The sequence below is a fragment of the Panicum hallii genome, chromosome 8, assembly GCF_002211085.1.
Source record: "Panicum hallii strain FIL2 chromosome 8, PHallii_v3.1, whole genome shotgun sequence".
NCBI classification, from domain to species: Eukaryota; Viridiplantae; Streptophyta; class Magnoliopsida; order Poales; family Poaceae; genus Panicum; species Panicum hallii.
Genome location: NC_038049.1, coordinates 18,476,319 through 18,500,639, shown reverse-complemented (window position 1 = coordinate 18,500,639; position 24,321 = coordinate 18,476,319). Strand labels below are relative to the sequence as shown.

The following is a 24,321-nucleotide window of genomic DNA, read 5'->3' as shown; positions in this document are numbered from 1 at the left end:
TCGATGACATTCTGATATACTCCAGAACCAAAGAAGACCATGCTAATCATTTGCGTGTCGTTCTTCAACGATTACGGGATCATCGCCTTTATGCTAAATTTTCCAAATGTGAATTCTGGCTAGATAGTGTGAAATTTTTGGGACATACTATTTCTAGTCAAGGCATATCGGTTGATCCAATCAAAGTTCAAGAAGTTATGGACTGGAATCCTCCCACTTCAGTCCATCAAATACGAAGTTTCCTTGGATTGGCAGGATATTATCGCCGATTCATTCCGGACTTCTCCAAGATAGCTAAACCCATGACTGAGCTATTCAAGAAAGAAGTTAAGTTCCGTTGGGATGATAAGTGTGAGCAAGCATTTCATACTTTGAGAAAACTTCTGACGACTCCTCCAGTACTAGCTCAGCCAGATAGTAACCAGCCTTTTGATGTCTACTGCGACGCTTCTGGAATAGGCCTTGGTTGTGTTCTTATGCAAAACAACCGGGTTATTGCTTATGCATCCCGAGCACTTCGGACTCATGAGCAAAATTATCCAACACATGATCTTGAATTGGCAGCAGTTATTCATGCTCTCAAGATCTGGAGACATCATCTTATGGGTGCTAAGTGTAACATTTACACAGACCATAAGAGCCTCAAGTATATTTTCACTCAAGCTGATCTAAATATGAGGCAAAGGCGTTGGTTAGAGTTGATCAAAGATTATGACCTTGAGGTACACTATCATCCGGGCAAAGCTAATGTGGTTGCGGATGCACTTAGCCGCAAAGCACACTGTCATTGTTTATCCATAGCAACTTTCAGTGACACTCTTTGCCATCAGATGAGAAAACTCAATTTAGAGATCATTTCTCAAGGTAGTTTGAATCTGTTATCTATTGAATCAACTCTCCAAGATAAAATCATCATGTCGCAACTCCATGATGAGGGTGTCAAGATTATCAAATCCAAGCTATCCCAAGGAGAAGCTAAATATCGGTGTTTTCACACTGATCGTCAAGGAGTCCTATGGTTCAACGATCGACTTGTTGTGCCCAAGGATCATCAACTTCGTAAGCAAATCCTCGATGAAGCACATTTGTCCAAATTCTCTATTCATCCTGGTAGCACCAAGATGTACCACGATCTTCGGCAACATTTTTGGTGGACCAGAATGAAGAGAGAAATTGCCAAATATGTGTCTGAGTGCGATACATGCCAGAGAGTCAAAGCCAGTCATCTCAAGGCTTCTGGTACACTTCAGCCATTACCCATTCCGTCATGGAAATGGGAAGACGTTAGTATGGATTTCATCGTCGGTCTTCCCAATACATCTCAAAAACATGACTCCATATGGGTAATTATCGATCGACTCACAAAAACAGCTCATTTTCTTCCGGTGCATACCACTTACTCTACTAAGAAGTATGCTGAAGTTTATCTGGAACAAATTGTTCGATTGCATGGGGTTCCGAAAACTATCATATCTGATCGTGGGCCCCAATTTATTGCACGGTTCTGGGAGCAGTTACAATCAGCTCTAGGAACCAAATTGATTCGAAGCTCTGCATATCACCCACAGACTGATGGGCAGACTGAGCGAGTTAACCAAATTCTTGAAGACATGCTCCGAGCTTGTATTATTCACTATGGTACAAGTTGGGACAAATGTCTTGCTCTAGCTGAATTTGCCTACAACAACAGTTACCAAGCTAGTCTTCAAATGGCTCCTTTCGAAGCGTTATATGGTCGCCGATGCCGAACTCCTTTGAGTTGGTCAGAGACCGGTGAACGCAAAATCTTCGGACCAGACCTAGTTGTTGAAGCTGAAGATAAGGTTAAGGTTATTCAATCTAATCTTAAAACCGCTCAGTCCAGACAAAAGAGTTATGCAGATAAGAGGAGAAAACCTCTGCAATTCCAGATAGGAGATTTTGTCTATCTCCAAGTGTCACCTACCAAAGGCGTCCAGCGCTTTGGCATAAAGGGGAAGTTAGCACCTCGATACGTCGGACCCTTTGAAATTCTTAATGTTTGTGGCCCAGTGGCTTACAAACTTCATCTTCCATCTCAATGGGCAGCTATTCACGATGTCTTTCACATCTCTCAACTTAAGAAGTGTGTCAAAGTACCCACAGAAATCATTGAGACAAGTACCCTTGAGATTGAACCTGATTTATCGTACATCGAACAACCTCTTCGAATTTTGGATACTAAGGAAAGATTCACCAGAAGAAAGGCAGTTAAGATGTACAAGATCTTATGGGATCATCACACCGAAGAAGAAGCGACTTGGGAGACTGAGTCTTATCTTCAACGGAATTTTCCAGACTTCCTGCAAGCCAATCCCCAAATCTAAAATTATCCATTTCTGCTCAGCTTCGGAATCTCGGGACGAGATTCTTTTAAGGGGGGAAGGCTGTGATATCCAGGTAGTAGATAATTAAATGTTAAGTTTGGGTATAATATATGTAGGCCGGATATAGTGTATACAACCTATACAAAGCAGTAAGGGTATATTTGTAAATTATGAATTTTATAAATTCTTATATGCAAGTGTATGAAAATGTGCATAAGTGTCAAAATTTCAGTTGGTTATAGAAAAGAAAAGAGCAAAGGTTAAATAAACACTAAGGGAAATAGACTTTATATGAAATCAAGGACCTTTGTGTAATTAATACAAACATATAAGGATTTACATGTGAAATGGTAAAAGATAAAAGTAAAACTTAGTTTTACCTAAGGACTAAAGTGTAAAAGGAACTAGTCATGATTACTGCAGAAAGAATTACAAAAAGGACCCCAAACATTAGGGCATTTTGTTTTAATTAACACATAAAGGTTAAAATTTGAATTGTGTTCAAATTCTCAAAATAAAACTGTACCCTTTAAGATTTCAAACCCAAGCCTTAAAGCAAAGATGTAGAGTTTGAAAAACTCTACAACTTTCATGTTGAGCACTTTTCCATTTGACCTTTGTAGCAGTAGGAAAATTTTAGATTACAGTGGGGTCCCTGAACTCTTTGAAAATTTCGAACAAGTCCTCCTGACATCTCTCTGCTTCGTCTACCTCTGACCACGCCGCTTCCTCCTCTGCTCTGCGTCTGTCGCCGCCGCACCACCGCCGGCACGGCTTCCCGAGCACCACCTCCTGCTCCTGTACGTGCCCACGCGTCGCCTGAGGACCCTCCCACCGCACTAACCCTTCCTCGGTGTCGCCCCGTACACCCGCCACGGGAACCCGACCGCCCATCGGCCGCCACCACATCGCCGCCGTGGAGGACGCCTGCCCAGGCCGTAAAGCCTTTCCCTTTCACGCGCACAAGCACTACCAGAACCTCTACATTCCATTTCCCCATTTTTGCCGTGGCGTTTCCTGAACCCTACACCCACATTCCTCGCTGTTCTTCTCTCCCAGCTCCGGCCGCGCTCGGCACCGCCGTGGGCAGCCCATCTCAAGCCACTTCACGCCACCACTGTACTCTAGCTTGCACCACGCTACCCCTACGACGCTCCCTGACCCGCCAATTGGGTTCTTGAGGCCCTACATTGGTTCCCCGACGAGCTCCCCGAGCCTCCTTGCCGCCGCCGTGACCAGTCCACCGTGGGGCTTCACCTTCCGGCCTCCCCTAGCCCCAACTGACCCCGGCCTGAGCTCCAGCACATCCCCAGGCAGCTCCCCGACCTCTCCACCGTCGTCTAAAAGCACCAGAACGCTGCCCCACCGGACCACTCCGCCGCCGGCCGCAGGTCCTCGTCGCGCCACCGCTCCGAGCCGCCTCTCTCCAATTCCCGGCTCGCACAGGTGCACATCGAGCCCTGGATGCTCTCCCGCCCCTCTGCTCCCATCCCCAGAGCTCGCCATCACCGGAATCAGCCGGTCAACGTCGGGTTGTTACCTTGACCGAGGGGGGATTGGAGGAGGGACTGCGGGTTAGAAGAAACGAAAATCCAGGGGGTTTTGTGCTAAGTTCCAGGGACTGATGTGTAAACCTGGTTTGAGTTATTGCTGTGAACTTTGAAAATGCATAGAAAACAGTAGAAAAATCAGAAAAATGTAAAATTGGTTGGGTTAGAAACCTTATGATAAGCTCTGCAACTTTTATTTTATCACCATACCATGAAAGTACATAGTTTGTTCTGTATTTTAAATGCTAGTAAAAACATGCATTAGTTAAATCTTATGATCCATAACTTTGTTGCTGTTAGTTTTTGGAGCATGTGTTGTAGGTAATGAAAATAGCTCTGTATAAATTCCTGAGGCCTAGATCAGCTCTCTAGCTAGAGTAATTGGTTGCTTTTGTTATAAGTTAGTAAAAGCTTGACAATTTAATTTCAGAAGTATCTATGCATATTTAGGGATGAAATTTTTACTATAGTATGGTCTTTATGAGTGTGATATAACATAAAAATTTGAGAAGTAGAAACCTAATATAACTTAAGTTATAAGTTTTAAACTTAGATTGCAAGATGAGTCATAAATAATAATTGGAATGCATGAAAAATTATGGAACTTTTCTAAAATACTAGACTTAAGTAGTTTGTGATGTTCTTAAATTGTGGACCCTAATTGTAGTATAAAAACCCTAGTCTTAATATAAAACTTCAATTATATCTTAATATTTCAATGTTAATCTTAATTAGTTTTGTGACTTAGAACCTTTAGAGTAAAATTCCAATAAAACCCACCCATGATAATTTTCATAAATGTTAATTATTTATCTTAATTTAAGATTTGATTAATTAAGTTAAGTTAGCCATAATTAAGTAATAACCAAAGGTTAATTACAATGTTTAGCTAATAAAATAAATAGGGATTGCTAAGTATGAGTAGTGTTACTTAGGATAATTAGATACACTATCTAATAAAAATTAAATTGGATGTTTAGGGTAACCCACCCCGGTTGCCTAACGAGACTAGTTAATTTAATTAGTACTCGATAAATGACTGCCCAGTACAGGGTAATTAGATTATCATCGTATTGTGATCTTTCTTAAGTTGGATTGCAACTTTATCGGGAAGTAAAATAACAGTAAAGGTATTCCATAACTTGTAATTTGCATCTCATGTAGACTCGATCACTCTCGCTGACGGGGATTATCAACTAATTCCGGAACAAGAAGAAGTTTATTCGGAAGACCCCGGGACTCTTGTTGCGGATTTCTCTGAAGCCCCGAACCAAGGTTCGGAAGAAATTAGTTTGACTAACCCCAACCCTGCTAGCGAAGGCAAGCCCCGGACATAACCCCTACCTTATTACACTGCAACTTATATTACTTATATATATTTCTTTATGCATTAGGTTCTTAGGAGTTGTTTGGAAACTTAGTTGCATTGTTCTAGGAACCAATATACTGAACACTAGAACTGAGTCCGACTAGCTGCTCTGCTTATAGGACCGGTAGAAGTCGAGTGATTTCCTGTCACTCGCGCGATATAGGAATTGTAATGTTTACATTCCTGTTGTCACTATAAGGATACCGGACGGGAGTTTTATGAGGTATCATGGACAAGATGATACCCCGTCTGTGTTGATGAATTTTGATAAGGTCGCAGTGTGTGGTAGCGGTGGTTAAGCGTTTGAAAGTACTAACCACATGCCGTGAAATATGGTAAGCGGTAAGCCTAGTAACCGATCGGCCCGAGGAGTGGACATACCTCCCACCACATGTATTTGCTTCTTTTGGTTACTTTGTTCGACGTGTAGGCATATGTGTTGCTGGGCAACCAGGAGTACGGGTTTTGTAGTCGCGCTACAGACGTACGTCCTGCACTTTTGTAGTGCGTATGACCTACAGTCGCTTGTGGTGGCCCTGATCCACGAGTCGGAATGAAAGGCAAACGGTTGCTTCGGAATTACCTTGTGGTATTCCAAGCGTGTGTGTTAGGTTTACCTTGCAAGGGTTGAATCTCGATTCAGAATCGTCCGCCTCTCACGATGTATGAGACTGCTTATCCCCTTTATCACATAGAGTAACAAGAGCAATTATGTGATTACCAAAGATGATGTTTGAATAAAGATTCTACCATGTTTGAATAGTTATAGGTGCTTACCTAGAATGGTTAATCAACTAGAATCTGAAAGTTAAAAATTGAACTTAAGGATCTACTCTTCGTTGCTTTTCAGCTGAAAACCCTACCCAAAGCTAAAAGCCAGCATGAGTCTAGTTATGGGCTAAGATATACCCAAATCCGGGTAAGTCTTGCTGAGTATTAGTATACTCAGCCTTGCTTTGTTGATTTACTTCAGGTAACACTTCTGATGAGCCAGCATTCATTACACCGTGGCCTTACCCTTTGCCTGATGGTTGGTCCGTGGAATGGGATCCGTCCCCGGCCAACACAGACTCCGCCGAGTGATATTATGCCAGGGCTAGCATAATATTTGTAATGACGTCGTGTATATTAACTACGCTTTTCAAACTCCGCTGCTTTAACCAAAAGCTTGAACTGGTATTGTAATAAACTCTCCTCAGCAAGAACAAATGTTATTTTGTATATTTTTGTAATATAACTGCCTGTGGTGTAAATTATTTTGGCATTGTATCTCTGGACTCACCTTCGTGTGAGGTACCTTGTTAGATCCTGCGTTCGGTGGTTCATCGGGACGTTACCCGACAGACCAATAGTTTTATACCGTTTGAAGTGCGAGTTAGTCCTTCTTTGAGGACTAGCGTACTTGAGCCGGTATAATTCAGGTTGGTTCTGCCACACCTGCCATCCTCAACACTCCCCTCCTGCTCTTCCAGGTAACCTCTGAATGCTCGTCTTTCCTTCAACACTATTGAACCTGCTAAGCAAAACGAATAGAATTTGCGAAATTCAAAATTGTTGCGTGGCGAGTAGCGACAGCATATCATACTTTAGTGGAAATCTGGCCATTTTATGTCTGCTGTGCAGGTGACGCGACTCTCCTTGGAGGATTCATCCTTGCGGTCCGACTGAACCACACCATGGCTGACGCACAGGGGCTGACACAGTTCTTGGGCGCCGTGGCAAAGCTTGCGCGGGGTGTCACGACCCAAAACTTTTTTTTTACATGATCAAAAAGTTAACCACATCATCATGAGCATCATTCAAGCATAATGGAGCATCATGTGCATATAATTATTGGAGATAATTGAATTTCTTGCTTTAATTATGAGAAGGGTTGTAAAGAAAGTTTAAATTTTTTTGAGTAACTACGCCTCCAAAAATTTTAGTCAAATACTAGATTTCAAATGATGAATTTTGAGAATTTTTGGATGTTTAACCCAAGCCATAAAATTCTAGAAAAATTTGAAAACTGCAGTTTTGCTCAAATTTTTGTGAGCAATCCTTAATAGTTTTTTGAGTGTTTGTTGTTGCATTATGTTGTTCGTAATTTAATCTTGCTCCAGTAAATTGTTGATGATTTTTGGAGCTCGGGAGTTACATGATTTTGAATTTATAAGTTGAATTGTCAATTTTCTTTATTCTTTACTCACCCGGGCCCACCCGTCAGCGGGCCCACCCGTCAGCCCCCCTCTCTCTCTCTCCCTGTGACGCGGCCCGATGATGCCGGTTGGCCAGCCGTGGCGGCATCACCACGCCGTCGGCCGCTGGCTGGTCCAGCGTGGCCGCGGGGCGACACCACCCCGACGCCCGCGTCCCTTTCTCCCCTTCTCTCTCTCTCTCTCTCTCTCCCTCGGGCGCATTTCGTCCTCCTTGCGAAACCCTAACCCCGCCCGAGCTGCGCTGCTTCTTCCTCCTACTACCGCTCGCCACGATTCGCCATCACCGGCGCACCTCCGCTCGATTCCGCGCGCGCAGCACCTCCTCCTCCTCGCTCGGTCCATACCCTCCGCCACCTCTCTCCCCGCCTGCAGCCGCTCTCCGCTGCGCTGCCTCCGCCACCTCGCGCTGCCCTTCCGTGCCGTGGGTGAGCACCCCCGACGCGTCGAGCCCCTCATGTGCTCCCTGCTTCCGCCCATCCGCGCTTGTGGCCGAGCCCCCGTCGCCGCCCGCCGCGTCGCGCGCGTGCATTCGCGCGCGCAAGCCGCGTCGTGGGCCCGCTCTGGCGCACCCCTATGGTGAGTCAAGGCCCGAGGCCGGCCTTGACTCCGCCCCGGCCGGGTCTGACCTCCCGGGCCCACCTATCGGCACCTGGGAGCGCCAGATCCGGGTGGCACTAGCATTTTTTCCGCGTGTTTTCTTTTGTTTAATTATGCTGCAAAGTTGTAAATTGCATAGTAAATTGTGTAGACCTCCAAAACTTGTGAAACTTGATTTTTTTGATTCCTAGGTGATGACTCTACTTAGAAAAATTATTATTGTGCATGTTAATATCCTGTACACTTAGTTGTGAATTATTCTTGCCAAAGTGAATGAATTGCTTAATAATTGTTAGGATGCTCTAAAAATGTCAATTAAATCCTATTGGAATCTTGGTGAAATGTTCTATCTATAGGTACAACTTGTGCAAATGATTTTATGCTGATTAATAGGAATTTGGAGTGTTAAATGATATTTTGCTTGCAAGCTTGTCTAAATTATAACTTTTGCTTAAAAGGTGATAAAACTTCCAAACCACTTCTGTTAGCTTTGTATTCATGTCTAGTTTCCCTGTTAATTTCCTGAGAATTTATGAAAATGTTTAACTTATCTTTTAAGATTTAACTCGTTTAAAGTAGCTGAAAATTGTGGAATTCATAAATAATTCTAATGAAATAACTTTGTTGCAAATCCAACTCCCATGAGCTCCTAATGATGTCCTATGCATGCAAATAATAAAACTTGATTTATGCTTGCTATATGAGTTGTTTCGAACAATCCTCGTTTTGGTTCTTATATATTTGCGAGCGTAATCGGTGAGCTCCTTATTTACCGTGTGTTTGGTTGGGGAGCGAGCTGGAGCGGAGCCGCTCTGCTCCCCTTTTCTGCGTGTTTGGTTGGAAGCAACAAAGAGAGGAGTGGCTCCGGTGCGGAATATTCGCATGAGATTCGGAACGAGAGCGCTTGCCCAAAATGACCGGACGCGAGCGCTCTCGTTCGTTCGCTGCCTCCCGCGCCCCCCCCCCCCGCCAGCAGGCGCCGCCCCCCGCCAGTAGGCGCCCCCCCCCCCCCCCCGAGGAAGCTGGCAGAATCCAGGCGCCCGCGGCCGCTCCCCGCCGGAAGGAGCCCAGGCGGCCAGGCGCCGCCCCCCCCCCCCCCCGCCGGACGGGATCCAGGCGCCCGCGGCCGCTCCCCGGAAGGAGCCCAGGCGGCCAGGCCTCCCCCCCCCCCGGCCGGTTCCCCCCGGGCGCCGGCGCCGGAGGATCCAGGCGTCCAGGCGCCACCCCCCCCTCCCCGAGGGCGAGGAACCCAGGCCGCCCCCCCGGAGGAACCCAGGCCGCCCCCGCCACCGCTCGCCGGCTATGTTGAATGGGATGGTTCTCCAACCAAACATGGAACGGAATGGTTCTGCTCCACCGCGCTCTCCAACCAAATAAAAAAATGGAGTGGCTCCGTTCCGCTTACCAAACGTAGAACGGAGCGGCTCCATTCTCAGAAATTGGAATGGAGCCGTTCCATTCAAGTCGGCTCCCCAACCAAACGGATCCTTAGTGTTCGCGTGCTTCCTTGTTAAATGTGATGCTCATTATTTATTTTATCATATCATTTTTATGTCATCAATATCATGCTAATACATACATTCCATTCATGCATTATAGTGACTGAGACGCCGGAGAACGAGCCCATTGAGCCCGCCGAGATCATCGAAATCGAGCCGGGAATTGATTTTATTGTCGAGCCGGAAGATAACCAAGGCAAGCAGCTAAGCATGATTCCTTGACCCATTTAATTTGATTTGGATTTAGTTATTTCACTCGGGTACATATATGTTTATGCTAAATATTATCTATTGTATCGTCGATCCTATTTTTATGCATTGACCTCCCTTGCTTTTATATACCCATATCTTGACACTTATAGATAGTAACTAATCAATTGAACTAATGCTTAGCCATGTTTAGAATTAATTCATGACTTGGAAGACGTTGTTGGGAATAGGAGCACTTGCACAACACACAACTTTTACCTTGCTTGCGATTATCCGAGTTTGGGAATGATGGAAGATGTATGGGTCTAGTTGGAAAAGAAATGGTATCGTGGTTTGGGCGGAATGTAGGGCCTCGAGAAAGGAGTCTCGTAGGCATAGTCCGCTTGAATCGATTAAGGACCGTCCGAGGATGACCTCGGTTTTGAGCATGTTATCGTACTACCACATATCCAATCATGGTATGGATGAGCCGATTACCTTCTAAGTATTAATCTTTGATGCACGGTTCTAGATGCGTGGCCATAGGGCTTTGCAGAGAGGCTTAGGGGTGTCCCCGGTGGACCTAGGTAACTCTCCGCGCAAGTTAGGCGTGATGTTCAACGGTTGAGACTTGTCGGGAAAGGTTGATGTGAGTACCCCCTTACTCAATGTGATCAGTTGAGTGAGTCGCATGGTCCTTGTGTCGTGTGGGTAAAGAAGTACACCCTGCAAGGTTGTTTAATCAATTCGAATTGCTGCGCTCTCGGTTATGAGCAAGCTCAATATCCAATAAATTCTTTGTAGAAGTATCGTTTTGTTCGGATGTGGTACATGTCACCTCATGACACTTAATTGTTTTGTAATTCAATTAACTAAAACTTGAGGCGGGTTGAGCAAGATAATTGAAATTGCTAGGAAGCTAGGTGTTGGATTAGAAAGCTCATGCTTATGCAAAGTACTTAACCCTAAAGCCTTATTGGTTTTTAAAGCCCTCATTTGCATAATCCTTGGTTATTAATTAATTGCGTAAGTCTTGCGAGTACCTTTGTACTCATATTGCTTTGTTAACTAAGTTGCAGGTGAGCCGGAGGTTGTGTTTGGCTACTTCTATCCCGCCGACCCCGATGCGGGCGAGAAGTAGGTCGATGCGGCCTAGATGGTGTCCTTAAGCAAGACCCCATCAATTTATCGTTATTTAGTTATCCGCTGCGAACTCGTTATTTTGGGGATGACATGTTCAACTTTAATTTGATAAACTATATCCCTTACTAATGTTAAGTAGTGAGCCCGAGGCTTGGATGTTGTTGTTGAACTTTAATTTCGGATTCGAACCTATCCTTTGTTGAACTTGTAGTTGCTTAAAATTTGCTCTTTGTGGTACATCGGTGATATATGAGATTGTGACGGTATGTGTATATGCATGATCTTGGGCATATGGCGGAGCACATACCGGGATTACCGGATTTGATATTATTTTTGACGAATGATGAGTTGGTCATTTCTAATTTAGATGTGGGTTAACACGTGGCACACTCTTAGCGCGAGCACGTGTTAGCTCTCATCTTAATTAATGCTAATGACCGGCGGTTCGCTTAAAATGATATTAAATTGGGCACTTGTCACACGGGTGCGCAGGCTCCGTCCGTGCTACAGGTGTGGAAACGGGAGCTGCTGGAGGGGCGCAACCAGCAACAGCCGGCGCTGGTGCACGACAAGTTGGAAGAGGTGCCGGGCAGTGACACTGACACCAAGGCCAGCAGTATCATGCTTCCGTTAGATAACGCGGCGCTCCGGCTCCGCTCCTTCTTCTTCGGGCCCCGAGAGATCGCTGCTATTCGAGCCCAGCTCCCGCCGCACCTTCAGAAGCGTGCCACAAAGTTCGACACCATCGCGGGATGCATGTGGAAGTTCCGCACGATGGCGCTGGCCCCGGACCCCAACGAGGTGATGGTGCTGATGGTGGTCGTCGACGCCCGCGGCCGCGGACGCAAGACCGCCGCGGACGGCATCCCCATGGGCTACTACGGAAACGCGTTCGCGCTCCCGGTCGCCACATCGACGGCCGGGGAGCTCTGCACGAACCCCTTGAGCTACGCCGTTGAGATGGTGAAGAAGGCGAAGAACCAGGTGGACATGGAGTACATGCAGTCAACGGCCGACCTCATCGTGCTGCGCAGGGGGCAAAGTCCGCGCATCACCGCTGGCATGTACTTTCTGTCAGACGAAACCAAGGCCAGGTTTGACGACCTCGACTTAGGATGGGGCAAGGCAAGCCGGTGTATGGGGGTCCAGCAGAAGCCGTCGGCGTCCCGTCCGTTCCCTGGCTGGCGAGCTTCCTCTTAGCCTCCAAGAACGCCAACGGGGAGGACGGCATCGTCGTACCGATCTGCCTGCCTGTTGCTGCTATGGATAGGTTGGTGGAAGAGATGAGCAAGCTGCTGCGCCTATCAGCCGATGTGACCCTTCTGCACCAGCCTCACGTATTTCCTGTCTCAGCGCTATGAATAGTTCACCATGTGCTGACTATGACCAAAATGAAACTTCATCTCGTCGCATAGTAGCATGAGAATAGAGTCCAGTGGTATGCTCTTGTATGTTTGTCCCAAGGGGTTCTATTGATCCTATATACATGTTATCAATACAATAATGCCGTGCTCATCAGTTAATAATTAACTTGCACGCGTGTTCTCACTCATCACCACACCTAGATCGGGTAATGATGGATTAACATCAAATCCAAAGAAAGACACATCCAATTCAAGTCCTTGCTATAAAATTCCATTGTTCAATCTAAATCCAAAAATCTAGGTAATGTCCAAACCAAATGCTTTAAATCCATGACCGGGATAACCCAACAATAAATAAATTTAGCAGCACCTTCTCACCATTTTTTTTTCACGAGATCAACTGATGATTTCTTTGGATACAAATAACATTCCTTACAAGGTTATATAAGGACCGATCTCGAGCAGATCAATTAAATCAACATGCGAGCTTATTCTTATGCATATTTGGTAATTGTAAGAATGGTATGTTACTTAATTATATTATTGTACTTACGAATAATGGAGAGGACAAGAAAATATTCGTTGGAGAGAGAGCCATAGAGGAGTAGAAGACCAGCAAGGGTGTCCAAACCAAGTTGGAGGTCCCCAATATCCCAAATTTAAGCTCACCTCGGAGTCCACGAGTAGTCCATATTAAAATCGAGACCTAGGCCATATATGCGGACTTCGTTTTCGACGTTCTACCTATGTACGGAAAGATAACGAAATAAGCTTTCCAATGCCACACGTACCATTTTATTATAAGGTCCGAGTCAACAAAAATCGTCGAAATAAGTGGATATCCATAATCTATTAGGGTGCTGCACCACCGTCTTTTGGGTCGTTGGGTGCGTATCTTGTTGGATTCTGTTAGACATGCCTAAAGTTCTTGGCCGATTTAAATCCTTTATATTCAGTAGCTGCCACCCAAAATAGCTTCGGTTTTGCTTAAAATTAATCTGCCAAGAATAGTTTCTTTTTTAGTTTGTAAAACTCCAACTTTGGGAGCATAACCTGTCATCTGCAATCTAATTGCGTTCTTAGTTTTTGCTTGTGTGTATTTGAGGCTAGGCCAACCACGGTTGATCTGCAACTCCATCCGCATGTCGTACAACCGAGGTGGTGGTGCCTGGCCTGTGGGCTCACCCTTGGTGCGGTTAATGCCTGATCCTCGGCAACCCTGTCAGCCCGTCGCCACTCCCACTGGCGCTCGAGGGTGACCCGAGCATCTTCGTTGTGTCGCAGATGGTTGATGTCGTGTCGCAGGTCTCGAGCTCCATCCAGGCATCCTCCTCCCCATGAGGCCAATACTCAAGGCGGGTATGGATCTTGCGGCACCGTCGGCTGCGACCGGTCACCAGTCCAGCGTGAGCTCACCTGCAAGTTCGCGGTCGTGACGCGCTGCTGTGCCGTTGCCACCAACACCGTTAGGTCTCAATCCCACTGGCCGGCCGGTGTTCCGTCATCCACCAGCATGGGTTGATGCCGCAATAGTGCCTATGTTGCCAGCAGTGCACTGCCCCGGAGTAGCTTGGTCGAAGTGCAAGCGATCTACGCTCGTGGCCAAGGCGGTAACTCACGGCTGTGGTGAAGCCCTTCGGCGGCCTCGGTAGTCGCGGCGGCACCTCGAGACCGCGCATGCTCCGACACATAGCGCTACTTGCAAGGCTAGGCTCCGCGACCACGATCCACTCCAGCCCCCCCGGGCGCATCCAGGGCGGAAGGTGTCTTCCGTAGAGCAGGTGGGGCCTCTATTGTGGCTCCAGCTGCGTGTTCCATAGGGGCTCGGGGCAAAGAGGATAAGCCAATATTGGATTGATTACACGTGGTCGAGCTAAGAAGCTATAACAATAGGTGACTTCACTTCTAGCTGAAACTAACTTCAGCATATATGAGAATTTTATACTACCTTAATGTTCTACATTGGTTGCGCTTAGGTTTACACGTGAAGGTAAGAGCATCACTTTACATGAAGATGACCCTGAACTTTCAAACCAACCAACTAGCAAAGGGGAGCTTCAAAGTTCGGAAACGAATTGAACTCTTTGATTCTATTTCTGGCTGTTCGGACTGCCATGAAGAACCAACCATAACTGTTGCTTCCCGATAGCTATGGAGACCCATGAATACTCGTTGGAAAGATAATTATGTCTATTTTCAAATGCAACAAACATCATATCATTTGGACCTCTCAATAAGGACTAATGACCAATTTTGTGGAGACTGCACACAAGACCAACAGCCATGCGACGCTCAGGATTTCAGTTCGCAATGACCTTTGAGTTAGCAAAACTCCAGAAATTACAGGGTCCTTTCACACCAAATTAGGAGAGTTGTTCCTAGTATAAATAAACCTTGTGTCCAAACTATTAGAAGACTTTGTCCAGCTGTATACAACCCCTTCATTCAGGTGTATGCTAACAAATTCAGAGAGTGTTTCTCTACGCCTTTGCTCTTGTGATTTCCCTTGGGATTACAGGAGCGCCGCTTCATCGGCACCCAATCCGTGCTCGTGCTAGTTCTAATGCAGGCTGCATAGGTTGGTTCTTTGAGAGTGTGATTGGGCGAATCCTTGATCCAGGCTGCCGTATAGAGACGTTGGTTGGCTTCTTGTGCGTGTTGTGTGGTTGTACTGGTTGTCCGGCTGCTTGCACCTAGTTATCTTGGCTGAGAATTCAGCTAGTTATGTTGTTCAAGATCTTACATCATGAAGATCGGGACTAAGTCTCATCAGGTCGGTTTAGGACCATCGGGGACACCCTAGGCGATGATGGTAGTGGCCGATGCACATGCGACACTAGGGGAGGTGCATGATCCGCAGCCGGCGGTGTGCGATCCCTTAGCTGTCACTCCGTGCTGTGATCCCCCTGAGGTCGCTACTTGGACAAGACCTCATCCCCGGACTCGCCGTAGTTTGGGGATGTCGGCGGCGAGCTCTTGACATTGTTGCGCTCCGGCGACACGATCAACCACCCCTAAAAACGAACTTCCCCCCTACCTAGCATGCCAGCTATCGGCAATCTCTCACCTATCACAGGGACATGTAGTGGGGTCCCTTCTCATGTTCGGCCGGGGGGAATGGTCTCCCTAGGTAGCATCATGTGCAGAGAGCAATGTGGACAAGGCAGGTTCGGGCCGCACGGTGGCATAATACCCAATGTTCTGCAGTGGGGTGTGTGTCTAGTTCCTTGCGCCGAGCCCAGAGAAGCTCAGCAATTGTGTGTACAAGCCTGCTCAAGGCTAACTTTTAGTTGTATCCTTGTCTAACCTTCTGAGAGCCCAACCCCTCTACATGCATAGGGCCTCCCCTTATATATTGACCGGAGGGGTCTCCATAGTAGTGTTCCTATTGGGTCAGGTGGGGCATTTCCACCCTACAGGCATCCGTTAGTGATGTCAAGATTGTACGGGATCCTGTGCATCCAATGTCGTGGTGGCTAGCATCCCCATACCATCAATGGGGAGAAGTTGGAATCGTACCCCAAACCCCGCTCCATGGTACAGCCTCGGGTCGCGTCCTTGGCAATTCCTCTGCCCGTAGTCAGCCATGATGACCGGCCGTCAACCGCCTTCATGGAGGGCCCCACCTGCCAAGGACTAAAATATCATGTCTGTGCTCCACCTAACCCTGTCCGATGGGATAGGGACTCACGCCTCCTTGCCACGCCACAATAGCCATGATGGGACCTCCCTGCACAGCCCACACACGCCCAATATCGAGGGACACTATGCCGCGCGTGGTTGAGCTGCCCAGTCACATCCTTACCATCTACCATAAATGCCCTGGCACGCTCTGTGTGGGTGAAGCCACCCACCTTCTATCATGTGGTCCTAGGCCGTACTCCTTCCTCTCCCAGACCCGGACCTCCCTCCCGGAGGTTAGACTTTAGAGGAGGGGGAACCGAACCCCACGTACTGTGTGCAGGCGTTAGAGGCACGCCTGATAGGGAACACATGGTGGTCCATGGCTTAGGCTCCACGTGGCAACTAGGAACCCTCAGTCCCTATTCGCCAGCAGACAACACTACTCCAACTTCCTGATTTATGTAAGACCTTTGAGCTATATGTGATGCGAGCGGCATTGGGATTGAAGGAGTACTACATCAAGGAGGTAAATATATTTCTTACTTTAGTAAGAAATTGAATGGGCCATCTCTGAATTATTCTACTTATGATAAAGAGTTATATGCTTTAGTGCATGTTTCGGAAATATGGCAACACTACCTCTGGTCCAAAGAGTTTATTATTCTTTCTGATCATAAATCTATGAAACATATTCATAGCCAAGCTAAATTGAACAAAAGACATGCTAAGCGGTTTTATTTTATTGAATCTTTTCCTGAAACCATCAAACATAAGAAACAAAGGGTAGGATAATGTGATTGCTATTGCTTTGTCTAGATGCTATACCATGTTGTCCCAACCTGATTGTTATAATTTTGGGCTTAAATTGATTATAGAACAATATGAACTTGATGGTGATTTTGAAGATGTGTTTGTGAAGTGCAAAGAGGTAAGTTCATGAAATAAAATTGTGATGAATGATGGGTACTTGTCAGAGCTAACCGCCTATGCATTCCAGTTGGTTCCGGTAATCTTTTGTTTTTGCTGGAAGCGCATGGAGGTTGTTTGATAGGACATTTTGGTGTAAAGATGATGGAGGAAGTTTTGGACATGCACTTCTTTTGGCCAAGGATGAGGTGAGATGTAGAGCGGTTCTTGACTTGATGCACAACATGTCAAATAGCTAAGTCTCGTTTGAATCCACATGATATGCCTCTTCATATTCCTTCTATTCCTTGGGCAGATATTTCTATGGATTTTGTTTAGGAATTTCCTAGCACAAAGAAGGGGAGCGATAATATTTTTGTTGTAGTGGATAGATTCTCAAAGATAGCACACTTTATTCCCTGTCATAAAAGCAATGATGTTCTTCATGTTGATGACCTCTTTTTTAAAGAGATTGTTCACTTGCATGGTATACATTCTACTATTGTTTCAGATGATGACACTAAATTCTTGAGTCACTTATGGCGCATACTATGGAATAATATTGGTACTGTTAATGGTCCTTATATGCCAAAATTGACCATCAAGGCCTGCATAAAAGATAAAATATTAAATATAGTGGTAGGGTTTATTACTAACCATTTCCATTGGTGTTGGCGAATACTTATATATAGGTTGTTGGTGTTTTACCGCCAAGCCCACTGAGGGATACCCCTAAGGTGGTAGATTGTTGGTAGGGTGTCACCGAGATCCGGAACTCGAAGGCGCAAGGAACATGAAACTTTAGTCAGGTTTGGGCCGCAATGTGCGTAATACCTTATGTCCTGTGTGGTGGTTTGTATTGTCTTAGGTATAGATTACTTTGGAGGGGGTCCCTATCCGCCCTTATATAGTCTGAGAGACAGCATTGTAGATATCCTAGTCAAATACTACTCGGGTAGTTTTCTTCTATACCAACTAGTTATACTCGTGTCCGAGTACATTACAATAGATATAGATATAAGGTATGGGACATGCCCCATTCCTATTCTAGAATATTCTATGCCTGACAAGCCCCCGAGCTCTTCGTAGTCGAGTACTGCAGGCTTTCGAGTACTTCTGAAGTCATCTTCAAGTTCTTCTCAACTCTGTCTTGAAGGTGTTTGTCAGACCCGGGGCTACGGGACTGTGTACATAATGTAGTTTAAACAAGATTAGGAGATAAAGCCTGTCTTATCTCTTATTTATATTGTTCTCTACTCGTATGAGTAAGAGATAAAGCTAGTCGGTACAGAAGTTCATGTAACCCTGTCCTCCCAGATATATAGGGGGGCAGGGACCCCCTCAAAACACAACATCTACACCCAAGGCAATACAAACCACCATACAGGACGTAGGGTATTACGCACCTCGCGGCCCAAACCTGTCTAAGTCTTGTGTTCCTTGCACCTTTGAGTTCCTGATCTCGGCGTCTCCTCACCTAAACTTACCACCTTGGGTATACCCCTCGGTGGGCAGCCTGTAAAGCACCGACAACTGGCACGCCAGGTAGGGGAGCGCATTGAAGAAACATCGGCGAACTCGATGGCATCTTTCCAGTTCACCAGGTCAGTACCCTCTTAGGGCACGACGTTTGTTTTCGCTCGTGGGTCTACATCGCAGATGGTGCGGGCAGTTTCCGTCGATTCCTCATCGACATGAAGCCGAAAACTCCCGCGGCAGGCCATCATTGCGACCTTGACAAGTTTGTTGATGATCTCGACGACTTGTCAGTCCATGGATCCGCTACGAGGACCGAGGAGGAGTCTGCTTCTGGCGCGACTTCATCAAGCGCTGCAACAACCTTCCTTGCGTTGGACTCGTTCTAATCTAAGGGCTCGCATAGCCGATCACGACTCGGTCAACGCAATTTGGCCACTGATCTTCAGGAGGCCAACATGTCCGAGTCCCTCTCCACATTGGAGAAGGACTTGGACTCTCTGCTCCAACTCGGAAAGCCCGAAGCCACCGCACGTCGGGGGGCTTCGGGTTGTTTCGGTACCAACGGTCTGATGATCACCTCCACTCCGGAGGGGCGTTTTGTGCATTGGAAGGGCATGAGACTTTCTGATCTACTCGAGGCCTAAGCCTGACTTGTGGCACACCTCGAGCCTTTGCCTTTTCAAGAGGGCAGGCCGTTAGCCACCGTGGTGGAGGAGTCGACTGAGCTAGTCGACGCGAGCTCTGATGAGCTCATCTCACGCCAGGTGCTGATGGCGGAAGAAGGTGAGGATGATGACGACTTGCCCATCTTCGAATTTGATGCGGTATCTGAAGATGAGGCCACAGCCAACACCGGCGATGAGAATGACGCCGACTGTGAGGCACGGAGGACCTGGAACAGAGCTCGCGCAGCGCACCGAAGGAGGGTCAATGAGCGCATGCGATCCATGCATCGCGAGGTTGACGCCAAATTCGCTGCCGTAAGCGAGCGGGGCTTCAGGACTTCGGTGGCCAACATCGCCAGGGTTACGGCTATACTCGAGCTTAGTTGTGGCAGAACCGCTCGAATTATTCCGGCTCAAGTGCGCTATTGATTGCCGTACACCCGCAATCAGATCAACGCACTTCAAACGGAACAATCCTTTGGTCTGTCGGGTCTCCGCCCGATACAACCACGGTTCAACAGGATCGAAGCAGGTTTACCTCGCACGAAGGCGAGTTCACATCACAGAATAGCTCATCAACTTTTAATTCATAGCCATACATATAATATTACAAACCGAGTTCAAGGATAAGTAAACTTATACAAACCATGTTCGAACTGACAAGCGTAACAGCTTGTCTAAGCTCACAGTGGAAGAAAAAGTTTTACGCGACTACACACGTCGCGAAGACGGACGCCAAGCTTAGCCCAGGGCTTGGTGTCACTTCGGAGGGTCAGTGCCGGCCGGGGACGGGTCCCACTCCACGGACCAGCCAAAAGGAACGGACATTGGCCACACAAGGTTGTCCGTGGGATTCTCGTAGGTTATACCTGAAACAGACATTAGCAAGGCTGAGTATTCTAATACTCAGCAAGGCTTACCCGGGGCTGGGTATACTTAGCCCGTAACTAGACCCATGCAGGTTTTGTAAGGCTCTGGGTTTATTTTCAGCTGAAAAGTAACAAAGAGTATGTACTATTTTCAAGTTTTAGCTTTCATCTTCTAGTTGAGTAGTTATTCTAGATTAGCACCTACACTAAGCAAGCAAGGTAGTGATTATCATTCAACAAGATTATCTATCATTAGTTCCACTTCTTACTCAATGTGGTAAAAGGGATAAGCAATCTCAAGCATCGTGAGAGGCGGACGATTCGAATCGAATTTTTTTAACCTTGCAAGGTAAACCTAACACACACGCTTGGGAATACCGGCAGGGCGTTCCGAAGCAACCGTTTACCTTTCATTCCGACTCGTGGGCAGGCCACCACAAGCGACTTGCAGGACCGTACGCACATCACTCGTGCAGGACATACGTCTGTAGCGCGACTACAAAACCCGTATTCCTGTCTGCCACGCAGAACGTACTCCCACAGGTCGGTGCGTGTGAACATAACGTAAAGATCGAGTGGTGGAAATATACCCACTTGCCGGGCCGATCGGTTACTAGGCTTACCGCTTTACCATATTTCGCGGCATGTGGCTAGTACTGTTCAAACGCTTAGCCACCACTACCATACATTTCGGCCTTAAAACTTTTATCAAAACAGACAGGGTAAACTTCCAGGTCATGATACAACACATGACCCTGTCCGTTATCCTTATAGTGGTTGCAGGAATGTAAACATGCAACTCCTATATCGCGCGAGTGACAGGAAATCACTCGACTTCTACCGGCCCTATTAGCGGAGCATCTATCCGATAAGGACTCGAGAGCATTACATTGGATTCCTAGGATTCATGCATCTAGGGTTTCACTTCGATTCTTAGACTTAATGCAAGATACAATATAGATAGATATAGATTGCAGTGTAAATACAGTAGTGGGATATGTCCGGGGCTTGCCTTCGGGAGTAGGGGTAGGGGCAGGAGAGTCAGAGATTTCCGAACTCGGGTTCGGAACTTCAGTTAGTCCCTCGACGGCTTGTGCTGGATCTTCTGAAACACCTTGGTCTTGTCCTAAGACCAGTTCGTAATCCCCGTCGTCGAGTGTCGTTGATTCTATATGAAATGCAATAAAGTAAATAAGGTGGAATTTAAATTTAGAATTTCATATTTCAAATATTATAACTCATCCATTTAATACGCAAACATTCATAAAATAAGGAGGTTTTAGATTTAAAACATTATTTATAAAGATATGGTAGAGTGTATTGCAAAAAGGACTAAAACATTTAAATTAAATTTGAAATGAACCCAAATTTGAATTAAAAACTTTTAAATAAAAGATTATAGAAATTTGATTATAAAATATCACATTAGAAACTAGTAATGGTGTTAATTTAGAAGTGGTTATATAATAAGTTTATTTAATAATTCAAATTTGAAAGTTCAAATAAGAGAAGTTAAATTTAAATCAAGTTTAAGTTTGCAACTTAACACAAGTTAACTAGAGTTCATCAATTATTCACATTATACTTTAAGAAGAACAAAAGAACATGAAATATTAAGGTTGAGTGTATTTTACCCTTTATCATTAAATTCAAAATACATGTAGAGATATTTTATTTCAGACTAAACTCTATTAACAAGAGTCATAGAGTTTGAAATCTACTTTCTAACAAAGTTGGTTTCACTATTTTTAGATTTTTCTGTGAATTGTTATGAATTTTACAAGGCAGAAAAGGTTCTCACATGAAATAACAAGTATCTCTTACACACTAGTCCCTGCACTTTACAGTTAACCCCCTGAAAAGAAAACGCAGGGAGCAATCAAGCCCAGGGCCATGGCCGGCGGTGAGGAAGCTCCTGCCCGGCCAAATTCCGGCCGGTGAGGTCGCCGGCGGTGAGGGGAAAAGAGAGGGGGAGCACGAGGGGGCCTTGGGCTACCTGTGGGTGGTCTCGGAGGGGGTCAAGGCGGTCGGAGGAGGGCTACCCGCGGTGGGCCGAGCCGGTGGCCGGAGGCGCACGGCGGCGGGGTAGTTCCGGTGGGCGGAGGTGGGAGAGGATTGGCTGGGAAGGTTCTGTAGGGCACGGGGGAGCTCACGGTGCGGTCAATTTGGGGAGGAAAGGAACGGAGGAGGGAGTTTCACGGCGACCCGAGCTTCACGGCGGCGGCAATGGAGGAGCGGCGGTTCTGTACGCGCGCAAGGTGCCCTGGGCGGTCCTTTTATAGCTGAACGGGGTGGTGGCGGCTCACTGGCGCCGTAGGGCAGAAGAGAGGGGAGGGGATAAGGCTTGCCGCGGGGTTTTGCGGCGGCGGCAGGAGAGGCGCCGGCGGCGGTGCGGCAGTGCCGCAGGCGCCGTGGCGCGCGGGCAGGATGCCAGCAAGGGGGGGGGTAGAGCGAGGGCCACGCAGCAGGCGACGCGTGGATGGGGGAGGGCAGGGGAGATGGCCGGCGGTGAGCCAGGGCGGCTCATAATTCCGGCGACAGAGGAAACAGAGAAAGCAGAGCAGGGGGGGCAGAACGCAGGGAGGAAGAAGGGGGTGAACTGACTCAGGGACTGATCTGTAATTTCAGAGAAAGACAGGGGCCTTACTGTAAAAGGGCTTGTAACTTTTAAACCAATGCTCAAATGAAGATGGTCCAAAAATCAAAAGTGCATGGTTTTTCAAACTCTACAACTTCTCTTTAAGGTTCAACTACATTTGAGCAATAGTTTTGGAAATAGAATAGACTTAGTAATAATTTCATATTTTATGTAAATCCCTAAGTAAAATTACTTTTACACATACACCCTATGGTAATTTCATACATATTTTTGAAATTTAACCACTGATATTACTTTTTGCAAAATAACCCTTATGCTTTTAAACTTTTCCCTCATTCCCCATCCATTTTGCATAAAAGGACCTTTAATTAGTATTAATTACATAAACATCCTTTCTTTCATAGCATTGCATACATAAAGTATATTTTTGCCAAACTTTGAACATACAAGCATGCTTAAAATCTAAGGTATAACCTAACCAATTACCTGAGTGTCACAGCCTTCCCCCCTAAAAAGAATCTCGTCCCGAGATTTTGAAGCAGGATGGGACAGAAAGATTAAGCTCGAAGATTGGTTTGGAAGAAATCGGGAAAGTTTCGTTGGAGATAAGATTCGGTTTCCCATGTTGCCTCTTCCTCTGTGTGATGGTTCCATTGAATCTTGTACATTTTGGTGGTCTCTCTTCTGGTACTTCTCTCTTTAGTGTCAAGGACTCTGATGGGATGTTCTGTATAGGTCAGATCTGGTTCGATTTCGATAGCTTGGGAATCGATGATCTCGGTGGGGATTTTAACACACTTTCTGAGTTGGGATACATGAAAGATGTTATGGATGGCCGCTAATTGAGAAGGAAGTTGGAGACGGTAAGCTACGGGTCCACAGATTTCAAGGATTTCAAAAGGTCCGATGTATCGAGGAGCAAGTTTCCCTTTTACACCGAATCTATGAATACCTCGAGTAGGAGATACTCGAAGATATACGAAGTCTCCGACGTGAAACTGTAATGGCCTTCTTCGTATATCCGCGTAGCTTTTCTGTCGGGATTGGGCGGCCTTTAGATTGTTCTGGATAAGCTTGACTTTATCCTCGGCTTCTATAACCAGATCGGGTCCAAAAATTTTACGCTCGCCGGTTTGTGACCAACTCAGAGGAGTTCGGCATCGGCGACCGTATAATGCTTCAAAGGGGGCCATCTTAATACTTGTCTGATAGCTATTGTTGTAAGAGAATTCTGCTAGTGACAAGTACTTATCCCAATTTTTGTCGAATTGGAGTACACAAGCTCTGAGCATATCTTCCAGAATTTGGTTTATTCGCTCAGTTTGCCCATCTGTCTGAGGATGGTAGGCAGAGCTTCGAATTAATTTAGTCCCAAGAGCATCATGAAGCTGTTCCCAGAACCGGGCAACAAATTGTGCTCCACGATCAGAAATGATCGTTCTAGGTACTCCATGAAGTCGAACAATCTGATCCAAATAGATCTCGGCATACTTCTTAGCAATATACGTGGTATGCACGGGAAGGAAATGTGCAGTCTTGGTTAATCGATCAACGATTACCCAAATAGAGTCATGCCTCCGAGAAGTGTTGGGCAAACCAACAATAAAGTCCATGCTGATATCCTCCCACTTCCATGAAGGAATAGATAGAGGTTGAAGGGTACCGGCATTCTTCAAATGACTGGCTTTGACTCTTTGGCAGATATCACATTCTGATACATATTTGGCGATTTCTCGTCTCATACGAGTCCACCAAAAGTTGTGTTTCAGATCCTGATACATCTTCGTACTGCCAGGGTGTATAGAAAATTTGGATAGATGGGCTTCATCCATTATTTGCTTTCGGAGTTTATGGTCTTTTGGTACAACAATACGTTCATTGAACCATAAAACTCCTTCAGGATCTACTCGGAAGCATTTATACTT

General features: G+C 46.2%; 1 pseudogene; it reads left to right on the top strand.

Annotated features, from left to right (window-relative positions):
* Positions 1–4,930: 4,930 nt before the first annotated feature.
* On the top strand, positions 4,931–12,348 carry LOC112903671 (annotated as a pseudogene).
* The last annotated feature ends 11,973 nt before the right edge of the window (positions 12,349–24,321 follow it).